Consider the following 22,728-nt stretch of genomic DNA (forward strand, 5'->3'; position numbering starts at 1 on the left):
AAGATCACTGAATATAAAAATTTTAAGAAGAATCATGGCAAATAATATATTGGCAACTTGAAAGGTCTACTTCAAGCAAACTATTTACCATAGCACCTAGCTCTTGAGGCAATTTTTTGACTTGTTTGTGGAATTGAAATTGATTTTTAAGCTAACTTAAGAAGAATCATGACATATAGAAGGCATAAATTTAAGAAGAATCATGCCATATAATATATTGGCAACTCAAAAGTTGTACTTCCTGCAAAGTATTTACCATATCACCTAGCTCTTGAGGCAATTTTTTGAATTGTTTGTGGACTTGAAATTGACTTTTAAGCTAAGCTCTTATCACCTAGCTCTTGAGACAATTTTTTGAATTGTTTGTGGAATTGAAATTGACTTTTAAGATAATCTCTTATCACCTAGCTCTTGAGGCATTTTTTCGAATTGTTTGTGAAATTGAAATTGACTTTTAAGCTAAGCTCTTATCACCTAGCTCTTGAGGCAATTTTTTGAATTGTTTGTGGAATTGAAATTGATTTTCAAGCTAAGCTCTTATCACCTAGCTCTTGAGTCAATTTTTTGAATTGTTTGTGGAATTGAAATTGACTTTTAAGCTAAGTTCTTAGTGTGGAATTGAAATTGAAATATAATCTAAGCTATTGTTATGGAATTGTCAATTGTGGAATTGAAATTGAAATATAATCTAAGTTTTCATTATGGAATTGAAATTGAAATTAACATATAATCTAAGTTTTTATTATGGAATTGAAATCGATGTGCAAGTAATAATCTAAGCTATTATTATGGAATTGTCAATTGTGGAGTTGAAATTGACATATAATCTAAGTTTTCATTAAGGAATTGAAATTTAAATTAACATATAATCTAAGCTTTTATTATGGAATTGAGCTTGACATGCAAGTGGTTTTAAGTTGTTAGGTTTATTTTTAAAAATAAATATTTCAACAATAATTTCTAATAATAAATATTTGAACAGTAATTTCTATATTATAAAATTAATCTAAATACCTTAATAAATCAACATAATATAGAATAAATTATTTGTTAAAAGCCAAAATAGTAAATATTTTTGCAATAGTTTCTATATTAGAAGATTCATCTCAATACCATAATAAATAAACATAATATAGAGAAATTTACTTGTTAAAAAACAAAATTTCAAAATTGTCAATGTAAGATAGATTTTGTAATTTTTGATACAATATTGTAAAAATTTGCAGTTTTTTTGGTAGAGTTTTGAAAGATTTAAAATTTGCTTAGAAATTTAGAAAATTTTAATTTTAAGTTGTTGAATTTAATTTTAAATATAATTTTAGTGAGTATAATGATTGATAATATGTATTTAGTTATTGATATGTAGTATGGATTATTAAGATAAATGTCGTTATAAGAAACTATGTCCAATATTGTAACAATTTAAACAAGTATATTCTAGTAATAACTAACATCTTCAGCTTTAAAATAATTCCATTAAAACTTAAATCTAAGTTCAAAAATATCCACCAAAGCTAGTATTTCTAACCCTGCAAATAGTTTCCCAGACTCCTTAAGTTGTCAAAAAAGTTTCAAAATTGTGAATCAAATAAAGTTCTAAAAACTAGTTGAATGAAAATTACAGGGATTTATTGAACCACCAAACATAATATTGACTCTCAAGTTTTAAGTAGATATCATTTAAGTTCTCAATATGTTCTCAATACAAAAAAACATGCAACTTCTTATACAGGCTGAGTGTAAGTGCAGAGTGATTTGGTGAACAAAACCAAAAACCCGTCTATTAGTCAGCTTTCCGGTAACAGAGGACTCTACGACAACATTACAACATATTTTTTAAACTAATGAAAAGAATTTTAAAAGGTTTGAAATAAAAACCGGACCTCGAAAGTTATAAAAGTCTCACCTTCCTGGTATAAGATACAAACTATTATTAACACTAGAAATAAAAAGACAACCACAATGAAGAGTACTTTAAACATCGTCGAAACTAACAGATCTTAGAACAATATAAGTTTGGATAATACCCTGATCATTTGAAGAATAAGGTACTTAATTTTTAACAGCATGTTATTCTCGACAATGTCATGGCTTATTCTGTGTGACAATTTGCATACACTATCTTTGATTTTTCCAAGGAGTGATGTTATTAAAAATATATCTCCCTGTGGGTGTCCTTATGGTGCACACAAGCAAGGATCTATTTTCAAGACTCCCACACCCATCATCAACGCGGAAAAGATATTGGATGGGTAAGCCACCATTGTCCTACAGAGACTGGATTGAGCAACAACTTTAATAATTAACAAACATGAAAGAGCTGCCAATATACACTTCAATCCAAGTAGTACTTTCTATGTATGCAAGTGGACGAACCATTGGTACACTTTTTTATTATTCCATCCATTTTCAGCCATTAATTTTGGATCTCTTATGTCCATTTCCACAGATAATTGTGTTGAATTGATCCTTCTAAGAGTTATAAGTTGTACTAACTCAAGGAGTATTATTCATTCAGAAAAACTCAGCGGTTTTTGGCTCTCATCTATGGCACCCAAAGCATTCAAGTTCCATGGGGGGTCTATATTCTATCCACCGAGCTAAAGCAGGAAATGAATTTTGTATAGGCAGGTGCCAGAGAGAAGACAATTGAGATAAAAAGAAAACATAAGGACACACTGAAGCAACAATAAGATTTTTATTTTATTTTATAGGGAGCAAGCTGACAGCTCTGGAACAGAACGTAATTCTTACCTCCAATGAGGTAAAACAAAAAAGAACAAGCAACTACCTTCTTTATAATCCTACAATTCAATGCCAACTTATTGTTATAATATAACAATTTTCAAAAACAAGTTACCACTCTTGATGATTCAAGTGGGCCTGTGGATTGCCATAATCCTAAATTTTTCAAAATTTTACCATTCCCTACACTTATTCACTCACAATACTACTCCATTCACATCATCTTGTTGAGAACATCTTGATTTTTCTAATTGGCCAAGGTTTTTGTCTCAATGTATTTCGACCTAAGTCACCTAACATGGAACACTGGGATTCGAGTGTCTCTCATATATTTCTTTGAGTATTTTCTCAAAAAAAAATCCATCAGGAAAAGTAGAATATTTTCTCATTCTAGAGTCCTGAGAATTGATACTTTCAAGTATCAGCTTGTACAAAAATATGAATTCATATGACTGCTCAAAAACCACAAAGGACCATATATATATATGGTTTCAGGAAATATATATTCTGCTAAAAACAGATGTACCTGTTTGTGTCAAGTTACCATTGTTTGATTCTTTTGGCAAACCAAATCCAGCTTCAACCCATTCTGCTTGTTTTGGTAGTGTGCATCTACTAGCATGTTATGGTAATGAAAACCATTTGTGAAAGAGATAAACCTGAATGCAGCCTTCTTTATTTGCCTCGCCAAATCATCCAATTAACAATGAATATGTATCTCATAATTCATCCATTTTATGACCAAAGAAGAATCCCTAAATATTTGCAACCTCATGATATCCATTACAGCTATAATAATATGTGAAGAGCCTTCAATTCTGCAAAATTGTTTGTTCGAGTGCCCAGGCAAGCCTTGTACTTGATGAAGTGATCCTTGGAGATACTACTCGGAATTCCATCTTCACCGTTCATATCATGTGGGTCTTGGCTTTTGGACTGTCAATGATGTTTGACTTTCGTAGACACTTTGCATCCTAGATAAAGTCCACAGAGCTTATTGTATATCTGGAAAGTAGGAATTTGGGTTCTTTAAAAAATTTGAGCATTTCTTGACAATGATATACCCTATAAGGTTAAACATGGAATTGCTTTATATTCTCGTAGATCCTTCTCTGGATACAAGTCTTGAAGACAATCTTCCATTGTGAATCCCCTCCAGATATTTATTGTAGTCAATTTCTTGATATGTTTCCACGAATGTGGACCATATGAGTAGTAGATGAATAAATGAGGAATAGATTTGGTTTCCCTTGTACATGACATAATTTTACGGAGGCCTTATCTCCCTCTTTTCTTTGAATTGTCCCAAGTTAGGACCTTTTTCGTAAGTGCTAGATAGAGTAAAAATATTGTTTTCTATGGGTCCTCTATTTTCCAGCTTTATTTTCCAGATTTATAGACCACGACCACATATCATTTAGACCAGTTGGATCAATTAAAGCTTCATATACCATTTTTGATGTATATATTCTTGTAGCCTTATTATTTGCACACATCAGAGAGTCCTCTTCATCTCAAATTCTAACATGAATTATTTTCATCTCATTCAGAGACATTCACCAATTTTTAGACTGGGCTGCATCTATGCCCAAATATGGGGTTGATTTCAATTCTTGTTGCCATACATTTGTTGTCAATGGGTCTACAATCTGATGACGTGTATAAATCCCTTTTCATGAACATGGTTTTTCATATTTGATTTAAGAAATTTTGATCTCCACACCCCATAATAGGATCCAAATCCTATCCTTCCATTTTCCTTGTTACCAACTTACTCAGTTAGAAAATATCCATTCGCAGCAAAACCTAACACCCAAGCTTCCCACTGACTTCAAAAATTCTTGATAGATTTCCATGGGGACCATATACAATCCAATATCGATGCATGAGAAATGTATTTCTGGATAATTATAACTCTCCATAGACTTTTGAAAATGCTAATCCAAGTAAATTCTGCAACCCAACAATATTATCACTCCCAACAATTCACATGGGTTTTTCATTGGTGTAAAATATTTTTAGAGGGTAATAATCTTCGAGGATCCACTGCCTAAGTGTTTTCTATATTTTTTCACACAGAAATATTTTCTATTTTGTTATTCAAATTTGTTGTAGCTGCCTTTTGGTCTCTTATGTTGGAAGAACAGTAAATCCATCTATTTGTAGGTATCAAAAAACTGTAGAATTTGTTCATAATCACTGTGTACAATCTAAATGATCTCTAAGAGAATGAGGAGAGTTGTACATCCAGCTACTTGTAGGTATAAAAAAAATACATTCTGACTGAGAATCCTAAGCACCTTTGAAAGCTGAGATTACAGTAATAGACACAATGGAGATTATAATAATAGACACAATGTTGAACTTTTCAAAAAGATTTTGAAAATTGAAAAAGATGTCCTCAAATTTGAAATGAATTAAAATTGATGCCTGGAACATAAGCTGCTACCTGTGATGCTGAATGCATAGAAACAATTTGTACTGTAGATCTGGAAGATGTATTTGCCCAAGAGGTCAGAGTAGCTGAATCTGTGTGATTTTGCTTCTCCTACTCTGTGTTTCCAAGCCTAAGTGTTTTCTATATCTAAATCTTTCTGAAACATTAGTTATGATAAATCTTTCACTCAATGATTTTTTTTTTACCATTCTTAACATTGTCACAACTTGCTTCATGCAAAAACAATGTTGCAATCCAACTCAATGAGTCACATTAAACAATTTGTTCCAATGACTGAATATTTTTTATATCTAAAGTTTTTTGAAACATTAATTATGATAAATCCTGCACTCCATGAAATTTAATTTTCTTTACCACTCGTAACATTGTCACAACTTGCTTCATGCAACAACAATGTTGCAATCCAACTCAATGAGTCACATTAAACAATTTTCTCCCATTGAAATAGCACAAACCCTCCAAATGCATCACGACACTAAGAGACTGGAGTTTTATTACATGTTGATTTTTGTGAGGTATTCTTTCAATATGATTGGTCCAAGTCATAATTTGTTTTCATGCAACATAACAATTCATAAGTATTTTATAACTATATTTTGTAACTGTAAAATTTACTGCCAACATATAACTCACCATTCTTGGCACATGATTCACATGGACCTATTGAAATGAGGTCATTATCAAGTCACCATTCAATTCATGCAACAATAACTTTGTGACCAATCCATACGTATTTTGTTACAAAAATGGAATATATGTTTATTTTTGTGTTACAATTAAAGACACTAGATATGCTGAATATTAATGTCATTTGTAAAGAGTCTTTATATTTTTAATACAAAGCCCATTGGTTTTTTCTTTCCTATAAAAAAGAAAAGAAAAAAAAGGCAACTACCTCCTTTATAATCCTACAAGTCAATGCCAACTTACCGTTGTAATATAACAATTTTCAAAAACAAGTTACCACTCTTGATGATTCATGTGGGCCCATGGATTGCCATAATCCTAAAGTTTTCAAAATTTTACCATTCCCTACACTTATTCACTCCCAATACTACTCCATTAGCATCAACTTGTTGAGAACATCTTGATTTTTCTAATTGGCCAAGGTTTTGAAAATGCTAATCCAAGTAAATCCTGCAACCCAACAATATTATCACTCCCAACAATTCACATGGGCCTATTCATTTGTATAAAATATTTTTAGAGGGTAATAATCTTCGAGGATCCACTGCCTAAGTGTTTTCTATATTTTTTCACACAGAAATATTTACTCTTTTGTTATTCAATATTGTTGTAGCTGCTTTTTGGTCTCTTATGCTGGAAGAAGTGTACATCCATCTATATGTAGGTATCAAAAAACTACAGAACTTGCTCTTGTACAATCTGACTGATCTCTAAGAGACTGAGGAGAATTGTACATCCAGCTACTTGTAAGTATAAAAAAAATACATTCTGACTGAGAATCCTAAGAACTTCTGAAAGGTGAGATTATAGTAATAGACACAATGCAGATTACAGTAATACACACAATGCTGAACTTTTCAAAAAGATTTTGAAAATTGAAAAAGATGTCCTCAAATATGAAATGAATTAAAATTGGTGCGTGGAACATAAGCTGATACCTGTCATGCTGAATGCATAGAAACACTTTGTACTATAGAGCTGGAAGATATAGTTGCCCAAGAGGTCAGAGTAGCTGAATCTCTGTGATTTTGCTTCTCATATTGTGTGTTTCCAAGCCTAAGTGTTTTCTATATCTAAATCTTTCTGAAACATTAATTATGATAAATCCTGCACTCAAAGAAATTTATTTTTTTTACCACTCTTAACATTGTCACAACTTACTTCATGCAACAACAATGTTGCAATCCAACTCAATGAGTCAAAGTAAACAATTTGCTCCAATGCCTAAATGTTTTTTATATCTAAAGTTTTTTGAAACATTAATTATGATAAATCCTACACTCCATGATTTTTATTTTTTTACCACTCGTAACATTGTCACAAATTGCTTCATGCAACAAAATGTTGCAATCCAACTCAATGAGTCACATTAAACAATTTGCACCCGTTAAAATAGCACAAACCCCCCAAATGCATCATTGCACTAACCTTCCAAATGCACCACTGCACTAAGAGACCAGAGTCTTATTACATGTTGATTTTTGTGAGGTATTCTTTCAATATGATCGGTCCAAGTCATAATTTGTTTTCATGCAAAAGAACAATTCATTCTAACTCTGAATGACATTTTGTTTACTAATTTTTACGAATTTATGCCTTACGATGTTTCCTTTGCAATATTTGTGCTTGATTCTTGTGATGGTGTCACACACACTGTCTCAATTTATGAGGGATATGCTTTGCCTCATGCCATACTCAGACTGAACTTTGCTGGGTGTGATCTGACGGATGCATTGATGAAGATTCTTACAGAACGTGGGCATACCTTCACCACCACCACAGAGCGTGGGATTGTCCGAGATATGAAGGAGAAATTAGCCTATGTATCTCTAGATTTTGAACAGGAGATGGAGAGTGCAAAATCTAGCTCTTCACTAGGAAAGAGCTATGAGCTTCCTGATGGCCAGGTAATCACCATCGGTGCAGAACGGTTCAGATGTGCCAACGTGTTGTTCCATCCATCTTTAATAGGAATGGAAGCAGCTGGAGTCCATGAGACTACTTACAATTCTATTATGAAGTGTGATGTGGATATTCGTAAAGACTTGTATAGGAATATTGTGCTCAGTGGCAGTTCCACAATGTTTCCAGGGATTACAGATCGAATGAGTAAGGAAATTACTTCACTAGCTCCCAATAGCATGAAGATTAATGTGGTGGGACCTTCATAAAGAAAATACAGTGTCTGGATTGGAGGGTCTATTTTGGCTTCTCTCAGTACTTTCCAATAGGAATGTAATACAACTACAATTGCCACTCGCTTCATTTTGCATATTGTATCTCGTTTATCATTTCTTAATTTTATCAAGGAAAAAGTTTTGGATTCACATAAAAATATGCACTTGTGATGTGTATTGCCGATGTGGATTTCAAAATCAGAATATGATGAGCCTGGCCCCTCTATTGGTCACAGGAAGTGCTTCTAGAGTTTTGGACATTTGGTACTTCTATCTAGGAGGAGAACTAGATGCATATGCCTTGTTAGTTTTAGGTTCCATGGAGGACTGGCATTGTAAAGAGAGGATTTTTGTGTTTATTTGTGCACTGACTTTCCTGAGTCAGTTTTGGGGCTTGGGTTGTTCATTGCTTTGGATTCATGAAATAATTTGAGCCTGTGCTAAAGGATTGCATTGGAATCCTTACATTGGCCAAATTTAAGTTGTGTTGGTATTTTCCACCTTATCATGATGGATTCATTATATTTTCTTATATATATACATATGGATTGGGAAACCTTTAGCATGTGTGAAATGTCTCTGCATGATTGTGATTCAATGATGAGCCGTTACCATGCTGTTGAAAACTTGTTGCATGTTTTGTTCTGAATTTCTTTGAAGGCTTGTGGCTTTAAGCATAGTATTTACTATTAAGTCTAACTGAGACTATTTTATTTCAATATTTAGGAGTGACATTGCAGGATGACCACATATGAAAGTTATCTCTATAGCCATGAAGACTTAACTTACCTTAGAAATAAAAACTACCATGATATAAAGAGTACGGGTTAAATATGATTCAACAGATAAGAAGTCTACAATACAATATAAGCAGAAATAATGCAGCTATAAATTCTCTATTGATTTTATGCATCTACTAATATTAAGCTTTTGAATCACAAGTGTCATGAAGTATAAAATAGTTATTATGTTGAACTTAAAGAAGTAGATTGGTAAAATATAACCTATGCTAGATCAAGTACCAAGGAGGACACATATAGGGCAATTGCTTAAAATTGAGTTCCCTTGACACATTGGATCGTTCTCTTGGGTGTTTTTAATGTGCTAGATTTGTGGTTCTTCATCACATTGCCAGTAATGGAATATGCCATAGGCCTTCCTTCCTGTATGTGAAACTTGCATCAAGAACATACTGATATTAATGCCTATATGTAGTCCCTAAGACAGGGAGGCTAAAAAGGTTTATAATTGTACATAACAGGATCAACTCTAACCGTAGAAAAAACATTATACCTTGCACATCCCTTTCAAGTTCTTCCCATGAACAGTGTATGCATAGATTGCTGCACTACATCAACTAGGTACCCATTTGACCTCAATGTAAGTGTGGATATGATTCATGGATATGGTGCACGTTACGATCCTAGATGTACATCTCTGAGAATCAACATACTGCTTACCTGCCTAAAATATTTTGGTAACCCCAATATGCGTGGATATAGTCTTACCTCTTAGTTGTGGGAAAATCCTCACCAAATACACTTGTTGTCCCTAAACATTTCGTTTTCGAGAAAAATGTGTACGAGAGTGAAACACATCCAGTTATATATTCATGTATCAGGCTTGCTGAGATTTTAATTTCCCTGAATTGATTTCTTAAGTCCTTTTTTTTTCTCAAAGAGTAAGCACAAGCATCCACTACTTCTAACAAAACAGAGTAGAACATAGTTATGCTAGGCATGATCTATTTATTGACGTATACGAGAGTGGAACACATTCAGTTATATATTCATGTATGAGGCTTGCTGAGATTTTAATTGCCCTAAACTAATTTCTTATGTCCTTTTTGTCCTCAAATAGTAAGCACAAGGATCCACTACTTCTAACAAAACAGAGCTGAACATAGTTATGCTAGGCATGATCTATTTATTGACGTATATTAGAGTGAACCACATCCAGTTATATATTCATGTATTAGGCTTGCTAAGATTTTGATTTCCCTGAACTGATTTCTTAAGTCCTTGTTTTCCTCAAAGAGTAAGGCACAAGGATCCACTACTTTTGACAAAACAGAGCTGAACATAGTTATGCTAGGCATGATCTATTTATTAACCTATACAAGAGTGAAACACATCTAGTTATATATTCATGTATCAGGCTTGCTAAGATTTTAATTGCCCTGAACTGATTTCTTAAGTCCTTTTTGTCCTCAAAGAGTAAGCACAAGGATCCACTACTTCTGACAAAACAGAGTTGAACATAGTTATGCTAGGAATGATCTATTTATTGACGTATACGAGAGTGAAACACATCCAGTTATATATTCATGTATCAGGCTTGCTGAGATTTTAATTTTCCTTAACTGAATTCTTAAGTCCTTTTTGTTCTCAAAGAGTAAGCACAAGGATCCATTACTTCTGACAAAACAGAGCTGAACATAGTTATGCTAGGCATGATCTATTTATTGAAGTATACGAGAGTAAAACACATCCAGTTATATATTCATGTATCAGGCTTGCTGAGATTTTAATTTCCCTGAACTGATTTCTTAAGTCCTTTTTTTCCTCAAAGAGTAAGCACAAGGATCCACTACTTTTGACAAAACAGAGCTGAACATAGTTATGCTAGGCATGATCTATTTATTGACATATACGAGAGTGAAACACATCCAGTTATATATTCATGTATCAGGCTTGCTGAGATTTTAATTTCCCTGAACTGATTTCTTAAGTCCTTTTTGTCGTCAAAGAGTAAGCACAAGGATCCACTACTTCTGACAAAACAAAGCTGAACATAGTTATGCTAGGCATGATCTATTTATTGACGTATACGAGAGTGAAACACAACTAGTTATATATTCATGTCTTAGGCTTGTTGAGATTTTAATTTCCCTGAACTGATTTCTTAAGTCCTTTTTGTCCTAAAAGAGTAAGGCACAAGGATTCACTACTTCTGAAAAAACATAGTTGAACATAGTTATGCTAGGCATGATCTATTTATTGACATATACGAGAGTGAAACACATCCAGTTATATATTCATGTATCAGGCTTGCTGAGATTTTAATTGCCTTAAACTGATTTCTTAAGTCCTTTTTGTCCTCAAAGAGTAAGCACAAGGATCCACTACTTTTGACAAAACAGAGTTGAACATAGTTATGCTAGGCATGATCTATCCATTGACGTATACGATATTGAAAGACATCCAGTTATATATTCATGTATCAGGCTTGCTGAGATTTTAATTTCCTTGAACTGATTTCTTAAGTCCTTTTTGTCGTCAAAGAGTAAGCACAAGGATCCACTACTTCTGACAAAACAGAGTTCAACATAGTTATGCTAGGCATGATCTATTTATTGATGTATATGAGAGTGAAACACAACCAATTATATATTCATGTCTCAGGCTTGTTGAGATTTTAATTTCCCTGAACTGATTTCTTAAGTCCTTTTTGTCCTAAAATATTAAGGCACAAGGATCCACTACTTCTAACAAAACAGAGTTGAACATAGTTATGCTAGGCATGATCTATTTATTGACATATACGAGAGTGAAACACATCCAGTTATATATTCATGTATTAGGTTTGCTGAGATTTTAATTGTCCTGAACTAATTTCTCAAGTCCTTTTTGTTCTTAAAGAGTAAGCACAAGGATCCACTAATTCTAACAAAACAGAGCTGAACATAGTTATGCTGGGCATGATGTATTTATTGACACATACGAGAGTGAAACACATCCAGTTATATATTCATGTATCAAGCTTGTTGAGATTTTAATTGTCCTGAACTCATTTCTTAAGTCTTTTTTGTCCTCAAAGAGTAAGCACAAGGATCCACTACTTCTGACAAAACAGAGCTGAACATAGTTATGCTAGGCATGATCTATTTATTGACGTATACGAGAGTGAAACACATCCAGTTATATATTCATGCATTAGGCTTGCTGAGATTTTAATTTCCTTGAACTGATTTCTTAAGTCCTTTTTGCCCTCAAAGATTAAGTACAAGGATCCACTACTTCTGACAAAATAGAGCTAAACATAGTTATGCTAGGCATGATCTATTTATTGACGTATATGAGAGTGAAACAAATCCAATTATATATTCATGTATTACGCTTGCTGAGATTTTAATTTCCCTAAACTGATTTCTTAAGTCCTTTTTGTCCTCAAAGAGTAAGGCACAAGGGTCCACTACTTCTGACAAAACAGAGTTGAACATAGTTATTCTAGGCATGATCTATTTATTGGCTTGCTTAGTGAGAAGAAATCACTTCCCTTTGCATATAGATTGTGCCATATTATCATATGGATATGGAAGCTTGGTCAACGGTGTGAAACTTCTTGTTCCCCACTTGTGACTGGTAATGGCACCCAATTGAGGTAAATTGAGTGCGTGTGTTGTACCCCATCCATATTATATTTATCAATCAATGGAATAATCAATGCATGCACCTCTTCTCTGTATTCCACGATCAAGGAATTATAACCCTGGCTGCTTGTTTATTGGGGCTAACGGGTGGGCTGAATAAATGATTGAAGCCGCAACTAACTTAACTATGTAGTGAACCCGCACATATAATATACGTTATATTGGTTGTAAGGTGGGTGGCCATCAGAACATGAAGCTCGAACAAACACCTCTCCCATATTCACTCACAACCAAGCAGCATACGGGCTCGGTTCAAATTTTACACCAGTCATTTCAGACTTTTCTTCTGGTTACAATACAGGTCTCTTTGTACTCTGCTTGTGCCACTTCTGGAATTACTAAATCACCAACTGCTTGCTTCATCGACTGAACCAACAGAATGAACAGGTCAAAATTGACTTCTCGTATTGCTAGTGTTGGTGCCATCGCTGGTACATGTAGTGGATAAGATGGAATGGGAGAATCTGAAACTGGGACTGGCTACCATGCTACCTCTTCAGTATTTGAGATTTTATCAATGTCCTCCAATGTTGAGCAGATTGTGTACTCAGTTACTCCAACGCCTTCTTCCACCCATGCCTGACTAACTGCAAGTCAAAAACTGAGTCAAAATCACAAAAGAGAAACAAAACTCTAATGAAATGCCGAGAAAAAACCCTAATACTTACCCAAAAGAACTTTGTTGGCCACCATGACATTTATTCTTCTAAACAAGAACCAAAAATCTAATGAAATGCCGAGAAGAAACCCTAATAAAATACTACACTAATAGGGATACTTTGCTTGTGCCACTTTTGGAATTACTGAATCACCGACTGCTTGCTTCATCGACTGAACCAACAGAATGAACAGGTCAGAATCGACTTCTTGTATTGCTAGTGTTGGTGCCATTGTTGGTACAGGTAGAGGATAAGCTCGAACAGGAGAAGCTGAAACTGGGATTGGCTACCATGCTCTCTCTTTTTTATTTGGGGATTTTATTGATATCCTCTAATGTTGAGGAGATTGTGTACTCAGTTACTCCAACACCTTCTTCCACCCATGCCTAACTAACTGCAAGTCAAAAACTGAGTCAAAAACGGAGTCAGAATCACTAAAGAGAAACAAAACTCTAATGAAATGCCAAGAAAAAACCCCAATACTTACCCAAAAGAACTCTGTTGGCCACCATGGTACTTATTCTTCTAAACAAGAACCAAAACTCTAATGAAATGCCGAGAAGAAACCTAATAAAATACTACGCTAATAGGGATATGGTACTTACCCAACGGAACTGGTCACCGTGGTATTTGTTCTTCTTTCCTGCAAGATGCCAATGGGCCAGTTCAAATGTATTCGGGACCCTGAAGAAACAGGGCCTATGAATTTGCAAGATGCAAATGGGCCAGTTCAAATGTATTTGGGACCCTGAATAAAGAGGACCTATGAAGTTGAAGTCCAGATAATGCAAGGATAAGGCAATGGCTGATGGACAGTGAAAAACGCCCAGTATTGCTGCTGATCTTTTTTCGAAGTAACCTGCATAACAAGAACAATCAGATAATGCAAGGATAAGGCAATGGCGGATGGACAGTGAAATGCCCAGTATTGTTGCTGATCTTTTTTCGAAGTAACATGCATAACAAGAACAATCAGAATTGATCAAGAACAGTGTATTGTCACTTTACTTACTTCCTGCAAGAAATATGCCCCGCCCTTATGGTTAGCGCACTTGAAACCCATGGATTCAAAGAACTCGAACACATCTTCACAGCGCCTGATAAACAATTACTTATTTCCTACAAGAAATCTGCCACGCCCTTATAGTTAGGGAACTTGAAACCCATGGATTCAAAGAACTCGATCACATCTGCACAGCTCCTGATAAACAATTCCTCACACCTCTCATGATAAACAATCTGACCCTTGCAAAATGATATCATCTAAGAGGTCATAACTAACTTAATATCGGATCAATCTGATGGCTCAAAATATTTTAATCGTCTAACACCTAAATCAAAGATCCACAAATGTACACGTAATTTGAGAGGGCAGTTAATTTCAAAGGGAACGCCTTACGACGTAATTAAAAAAATTTAATTTACAAAATAAAAACTAATTTTATTTAAATATCATAATCTAAAGTTTCCACTTCCTACATCAATTTAAATCTATATACATACATTAAAGGAACAAATTCAAAAGAATTTAGAATAACATACATAAAAAGAATATGTGACACCCCTGAGTGCAACATTTACCACAGTGATTTTGATTATTTATTGTAAATATTAAACTTTGTTGAAAATAGCAACAAGAAATGATAAAAATAGAATCAAGAATATTCCAATTCTAATTTTTCTTTGAATTAAATTCCAATTTAGTCTGACCAGCTGCTTGGAAATACTTAATTAATTCATTATGGATTAATTAGTTGGAGAAATTCAAGTTAGAAGTCTTTCTGAAGTCATGCAACAGTTATCCCTTAAATTAAGAAGATTATCCCTTAATTAAGGAGATTAAATTGAGTTATATTTGAATTGTAATTAGTTAGCTCAGTTTACTGAGTTAAGTCCAGTTAAATTAGTTCCAAACTATTTGGGGAACTAATTGTGAGTCATCAGTCAGTTGATGCATGCATGCACTCAACTAGTGTACTCTAGATAACTGAAGATTCGCTCATCAAAACTCATGCATGTCTATTCTGAGAAAGACCCAGTTGAGATTAAAGACAAGGGCAATATACTGTTAGTTTCATGTGTTTTCCTATAAAGGAAACTCATGCATGCAGTCAAAGTAAGGTTCCTTGAGGATTGCACAATTCTGACAGGGTGTAGGATCAGGGTGAGAGATCAATCTTCCACTTCGTAACAGGAGGATCACCTAAGAGAAACTATGCAAGGAAATAGGAGCTTGGAGGGCAGAGGAGAAGGCTTGTGAGAGCTTTGATTTCTTGTGAGCATCCAAGAGGATTGTACTGAGAGCTGGCTAGCTGTGAGAGCTAAGACAATGTATAATTCTGATGTATTTCCACCTTGTATGATAATACAGATAGTGGGGTTTTTAACTAAGGCTTTCCCCTGAGTATTTTCATGTGTATTGTGCATTGATTCTTCTTCTTCTGGTTATATGTGTTCAGCTTGATCTTGCTCAATCTTTAAGCTTCTGCAAAGAAAATTGATAGTAGAAGTAGATTATAGTATTTTGCTTTAGTATATTGCATTATCGGTTTAATCTACAATTGGATTTTCTACAGTGGTCTAAGAGGTAGATTTGTAGAGAATTTGCAGAATTTTTACAAACTTTGGACTATATTTTTATTTCTTTCTTAAAAATAAAAATGCATAACTAATTAGACCTATTATGTTAAAAGAACTGTAAAGAAGAATTCCAAGAATCTCCAAAGAGTTAAAGAAAAAAAATTGAAGGAAACAATTTTTATGATCCTTCTTCCTTCTCCTTGGAGTGGGAGGAATATGTTTTTTCGGTTTGGAAAAGTGTCAGGAAAGATCAGCAGCGATCTCACAATGTTGGAGAACTACTTGCCTAAGGTTGTTCTTGAGCTGGTCATGGAACCAGTGGAACTTGTTGGGTGGAATAGTTGAGATTCAAACTGGATATAGAAGTCTTGAAGTTTGTTAAATATCTTCAACTACACAAAACCACTGTTTTAGAGTGAGGAGCTCGAGGGAGAGCCAGGACATAATTGCCTGACTGATGGTTGGGAGGACGATTTCCAGGAATTCAATCATACATAGATAAGTGATTTAAGAAGATTTTGATTTAAGTTTCTATATTCTGGTTTGCAAAGAACTTCTCCTTACTTAAGTCAATAGAAGGTTTGAGTAAAGGTAAACTTGTTTTCTATAGAGACAGATTGGTATATTATTAGAGTATTCAAAAATTCTGTTGAAAGGAAAGGTAGTTGTATAATTATTTTTACATACCATGGATTTTCTATCAGATTTAGAGCAATAGAAATAATATATATTTAAGGAAGACCGTGGAGAAGTAATAACCATGCATTTCATTCTCGTAAATAGCTTGTAAAGGATTATAACATAACAATGGTATAGTTTTAACATACTTCTACTGGAAATATAGAATTGATATACACTACATCTCAGGAAACACCAAACGAGACCTCTATGGGTCGGCTAGTTTACAAATAATTAAACAATAACCTTGTCATAATAAAACCAGCAACCAATGATTCCACATAATGAAAGATAAACATAACAAATGAAAATACTACAGATACATTAGCATAATCTACTCTCAGATTTATTATCATAGCCAGTCACGGTGGATAGTTGAGAATGGTTATGAGCCAAGAAACATTAATATATGGAAGCCAAGATGGTCAATCAATAAACTATACAAGTATAGTATTAAGACAATTTAAAAGAATCTAAGTTATTATTACTCTTTCAAGTGCATTCACAAGAGACAATAACTTAACAGTCGAACCCCTTTCATACCATTAAAGGAAAAAAAATATACAGCTATCAGTCCAACGTTTTTAAATATAAACAAAAACCAAATGCTAGGTCGCGAAGACCTTCCATTACCATTGATTGGAGGAGAAACCCTCTAAAAAATTCCAATTAAAGAGTCGACAAAATACATAAAAAGGATTTACTTTGAGAAACCCAAAAATAAGGGCGAACTTATAAAGATGTAATGAAAATGGGGTGAAGCCCAGAACAATATCAAATTAAACTCAAACAAAAACCGACCCTCGGTAGGTGGTGGAGGTTTTCCATTCGGCAAATAATAAACCCAAGTCATTTCTACTGAAGGTCACATTGTAGAAGTTATAAGCACCTGGGGCTCGAAGTGTTGTGGAGGACGGCCACGACATTCTTCAACAACATCACCTGAGGCTGAACCAAGCAGTGAAAACCCTTCACTGAGTGTGTACCCTGCATAAGAATAACACAAGGACCATGAGAACTCGAATGAGGAACTAACCATGTGAAAAGAAAATTGGAAAGCTAGCATGCAAACCCCATATAAGAGACGCTTAACTGCTCGGTAAATGTCTGCAAGTAAACAAAATGCCTGGAGGAAAGCTGCATGTAGGCATTCCTTCCTGCAACCAAGGAGAACAAGGTTGCTTGTTAACGAACAAACAAGAAGAAGGGTAACATTAATACCAAATCGTGAAGAGAAAACATGCAATACCTCTAGTCAGTTCGCAAATGGCTTGAATCATCAACATGTCCAATGATTTGATAAAGCATAATCCTCTCGAGCAGAGACAGAGGTAAAAACCAGTTACCCAGTTGTAGAGGCGACGAAGCCAAACCCTAGCAGCAACAAAGCAAAATTACCGAATGGAAACAATGTTTGGGGTATCCCTTACCCTAACAACCTCAAGAAACATTACCACCGTTGGATTAAGCAACCAAGGATCGACGACATTGGTTATTGCTAGGTGTAAGCCAATGATGGAGTGGGAAACCCGAAGTGAGGCCAGGTGTAAGGTAACAAATAACACTACCATCATAAAATTTAACTCAAAAACTTGCAATGTGCCAAATACATAAGTATTCATAGAATAAGGACAAAGTACATGATCCCAAGAGATTCGATGTTGTAAATAAAACCCAAATTAAGAGCTGATTATTAAAGTTTGTACATTAATACAATCAAATCAAATCATGTCATATGAGATTTGGGTTATAATCATTGGTACAAATACATTATCTGTTTAATAGAAATTTATTATGCTAAAATGGCCAATGTTATGGTGGTACTATGTGGAAACAATTATTTTTTTTACTTAGTGAAATATTTAGAATTTGTAGATGTGACAAAATAAAGTTTGAATCAATTCCATTAATAGTATTAATGGCTTAAGCTATTTTCTAAAGAAAAAATAAACAATTACAATTCAATAAATTTTATATTTAACAACATACTATTTAATTGTCATATTCTAAAATCATAGTGTATATTATATATTTATATAAAAATTTTGGTGAATTTATTCTATAATTTATTTTAATGTTACTATATATAAATAAATAATTGCGATTTTTTTCATTTATTCGGGATAGAATAGAGGGAATTCATGCTCATGGTTACCAATTTCTCTATACAAGAGTTTTAATAATAGCAATGATATATTTTTTTGTTTATCGAGTGGTATGAGTTCATCAAAGAGTTCATCAAAGATTACATCAGGCTTGACCTGTGGTTTGAGAAACCGTGACCCAAGGGCATCTAAGCGGTCAAAATCACCCAAGGATTGATTTTTGCCCACAAAGTTTCGAACCTGTGACCTTCACATCACAGAGTGATTTAAAAGTACACCCCATCATCGTCTATTCTACGCCCCATCGGCTAATAATAACAATGATATTACCTAAAAGAAAATGTCACTATTATATGAAATGATTATATTTTATGACAAGTACTTTTATAATTTGTTAATACATAACATCGTCTACATAAATTATCAATAACAAATCATAACTTCTTATATGCATATTTGATTTTTTATGATTTAATTTTTAACTAATTTATATATAAGTCTATAAGTCAAATATTGGAGACATTCTTATGTTATTTCTATTCTATTCTTGATTTTGACTTGTCCTTCTAATTTTATCATTTATTGGAATCATCAATTTTACAATAAATTTTTCATATAATTAGAAAGTAGTTCTTCTCCACTCTACTTGAATTCTTACTTTCTCCATTATTTAAAAAAAAAATAAGACAATGTATGATAATTTTTAGAAAAAAAAAACAAAGAAGTATTATTAAATATTGTTTCTTCATCTCTTTCTCAAAACATCAACAAGTTATGAGATGGAAAAATCCCTCGCAATTTTCACACTTTCTGAATTCAGGTTCTGTGATCCATATTATGAATGTTGAGAAATCTTAAGAAACTAAGTCGACGCATTTTGAACCATCTAACGTGGTCAACGCATTTTGAACCATCTAGTGTGGTTCATCTTCAGGACAAGATCATGGTACTAGATTAAATAGATAAAGAGAGATGTTTTCTAGCCACTAGAATATAACCACTAGTTTTGACTAAAGAATTATCATTAATTAATAAACAATTTGTCTTAATTAAAATGAAGTAATAGATGGAAATTAGTTGTAAATAAAGAATTAAATTAATTTTGTTATTATTATTATTATTATTTAAATCAAAACTAAGATCAATAATAATAAGGTCAAATTTAATTATTCTAAACAATAAAACTGAAAAATAATAAGAAGAAAATGAAAAAAAAATAAAATTAAATAAATAAACAAACAAAATAAAAATAATAAGGGCAAATTTAACTATTCTATACAATAAAACTAAAAATAGTATATTAAGAAAATGAAAAAACAAAATAAATCAAATATAAATCAAAATAATGAATTTACTCAATTTTATTATTTAAATCCAAAGAATAAAATAATATGGTATTCAAAAAAAAAAAAAAAGAAGTAAATGAATATCATCAATTCGATTAAAATAAAATAAAAAAAATAAAATAATTAATTAAATATTATAAAAATTTAGGAATAGGTAGGGATCCAACACCTATTAATTTTCACATTATTAGTTCTTGTCTAGGCAAAAGTCTAACATCATATTAAGTTTCATGCCCAATTAATCAACACTATATAATGGAGCCGTCTAATGAGGCGGAGGAATTGCCTGGATGGCTAAAAGTGGTCGGATCCGGGCAAAAAATTTTCAAATTTTTTTAGTTTGAATCTTGTTTTTGATGGTGGAAATGGATTTAACACCATAAAAAACATTTAAGACACATAAAATTTTGAAGTTTAACAACTATAACTTGGATTTACAAAAATCCTTGCTGGATTTTCTCTAAATATCACTGAAATTTCCATAACTTTCCGAGCAATTCCTCCGGCTAGTTACACTGCGGCCTATATAATTATATATTGTACTAAACAATTTATAATTCCGATTTATATAAACATGACATCTATTTAGTTATAATTATGTATTGTACTAAACAACTTATAATTCAGATTTATATAAACGTGACATCTATTTAGTTATGTGTGCACAATTCGAATAATTCTACCACAATCAGGGGTTAAATTTGACGGGTGACCCTACCCGTCAAGGAATTTTTTTATGACGTTTTTATTTTTAAACTGCCCATCATATGACTTTTAAAATTTATTTGTACAAGTTTCATCTAATTTCAAATTGTACAATAAAAGAACAATAGTTGTGAAATAATTTTCAAACCAAAAACATAAATGTGCATGATTTCTCGGTTGGATACAACGACCTTTTTGGTGGCTCCCAGCCTCCCCCAACAACCGACTTTGCAGACAAGAAGTTGTGTTCAACTTCATTTCGGACAAAACCCAACAGTCTAATGCTATTTACTGCACAAACCGCTGTTGAAAGTCCAGTCCAATTTTTTACAACAAATACAAAACAAAGCTCATTTTTTTACATAACCCACTACTCAGAATTCAGCTGGTTTAATATCCCACTAAAGGCAAATGGATTCAATGCATCAAGCTCTACTGAAATTTCAAACATATAGAAGACTTACTGCGCAAAATTCATGGGTGTAAACCCCTTACTCAAAATTCAATCATAGCAAAATCCTGTGATACCCACTTTCCAATGCAAAACCCAATACTCAAACATTCATTCAATGCGAAACCCAACAGTCAAATATATGGACAGAACTTGGACCGGACTGCACATAGGGCAGTCAAATTTCAAGTGACTGTTGTAACTGGTGAATTTGTTGATTCTCCCACACTCCTAAATTGAATAGAATGAAGTGCCCACTAAGGAGTGTGGCGGTAGTTAATAGCATCAGAAATGCAGGAACATAGAAAAAATATTCGGTTTCTGAGATTGAAACAGTAGGAGGGTACTTACCATGCGACCGTCCTCCTTAGGTGTCCACTTTGAGCAACGATCACACCAACTCCACCTCGTATGTGCTCTGTGAACTGGTTTGTTAAGAATAAAATCAAGCATAACATATTTTTTTAATGGATTATTTATTTATTTTTAAACTGCTTCAAAGAACCTTTCACAATTAATTTATAAATTGAACCAGGCTAAAGTTGACTGGGCTGCCCCGTGGAATAGTAAAGAGCTTGAACTATGTAAATGTTCAAAAAGTAGATACAATATCACCATGTACAGAAATTAAATTTTGGACAGTTTCACCAAAAGAGGTAATTGTCAAAACACCATTATTACAAACATAAAAATAAAAGTAAAAACTTTAAATATTTAAGGTTCTCCTTTATTTACCATCTTTCCAGATGTCAAATACCCTATCCCATGCCACCATCGATGAATCAAGCCCTGTTAGAGACACCCGCATCAAGGCATCCAATGCAACTAATGATAGCTTTGTTCTTCGGACATCCTTTATTATGTTTTGTCTTGAGAATCCTCTCTCACAAGCAACTGTACTTGCAAGAATAGTAAGTATCGCCTGCCATAATTTTGACATGTGAGGAAAATTTGTATGCAACCCTATAACATAAAAAATCCTCCATGCATCTTTCATGGATGATCCCTCGCAATTAACACGAAGAGTGTCAACAAATGGATGCAACTCTTTCAAACAAGCATCAAAATCAAATGTAGTTTTGTTTTCTTCACTTTGATAATAAGGATGTTGCAAGTGTTGAAAAATCTTTTCGAGCCAACGCTTTGAATTTCGTTCTCTGCCATGAACATCCTCTAAATAATGGCAAGGGCTAAACAATCTTGCTGAGTTGAAAAATGCAAGATCAGGGAATCTTGCGTTCAAATTCTCTACGAGAGCTTGAACATAATCTTTTGCAAGTTGTTTGCAACTTTCTATTGAACCTTCAATACACGGTTTCCATGATTGTTTTTGTATATCAACACAATCAACATATGCATGTGGAATTGCTACAAATCGTAATTCATGCTTGTGAACAAGCCCTTCCTTATCACAAATTTCTAGAAAGCCAAATTTAGAAGCATCTATAAATTTAGATAAATAACATGTGCCATCTGCAAATGTGTCGCTTCTTAAAAACCACCTTTTCAAAGTGTTTACCGTGACATCTATGGCTGCCCCTAAAGAGCTGACATCAATGTACTCTTCTTGGAATTGCTTGTTCAACTTGTTTAATTCACACATTATATCTGCAAGCATATGTAAACAAAATTGTACTGAAAAGATTCTTGCCTTATCATACCATGAGTCTTTTCTTTCATTTTTCCACAATGTTAATATGGGAGG

At 33.4% G+C, this 22,728-nt stretch overlaps 1 pseudogene; it reads left to right on the forward strand.

Annotated features, from left to right (window-relative positions):
- Positions 1–2,311: 2,311 nt before the first annotated feature.
- Positions 2,312–8,316, forward strand: LOC149170307 (actin-7 pseudogene; annotated as a pseudogene).
- Positions 8,317–22,728: the final 14,412 nt, after the last annotated feature.

Source organism: Pinus tabuliformis, chromosome 4_2 (assembly GCF_031772625.1).
Source record: "Pinus tabuliformis cultivar Carrire ecotype Pingquan chromosome 4_2, CPIR1, whole genome shotgun sequence".
Lineage (NCBI taxonomy): Eukaryota > Viridiplantae > Streptophyta > Pinopsida > Pinales > Pinaceae > Pinus > Pinus tabuliformis.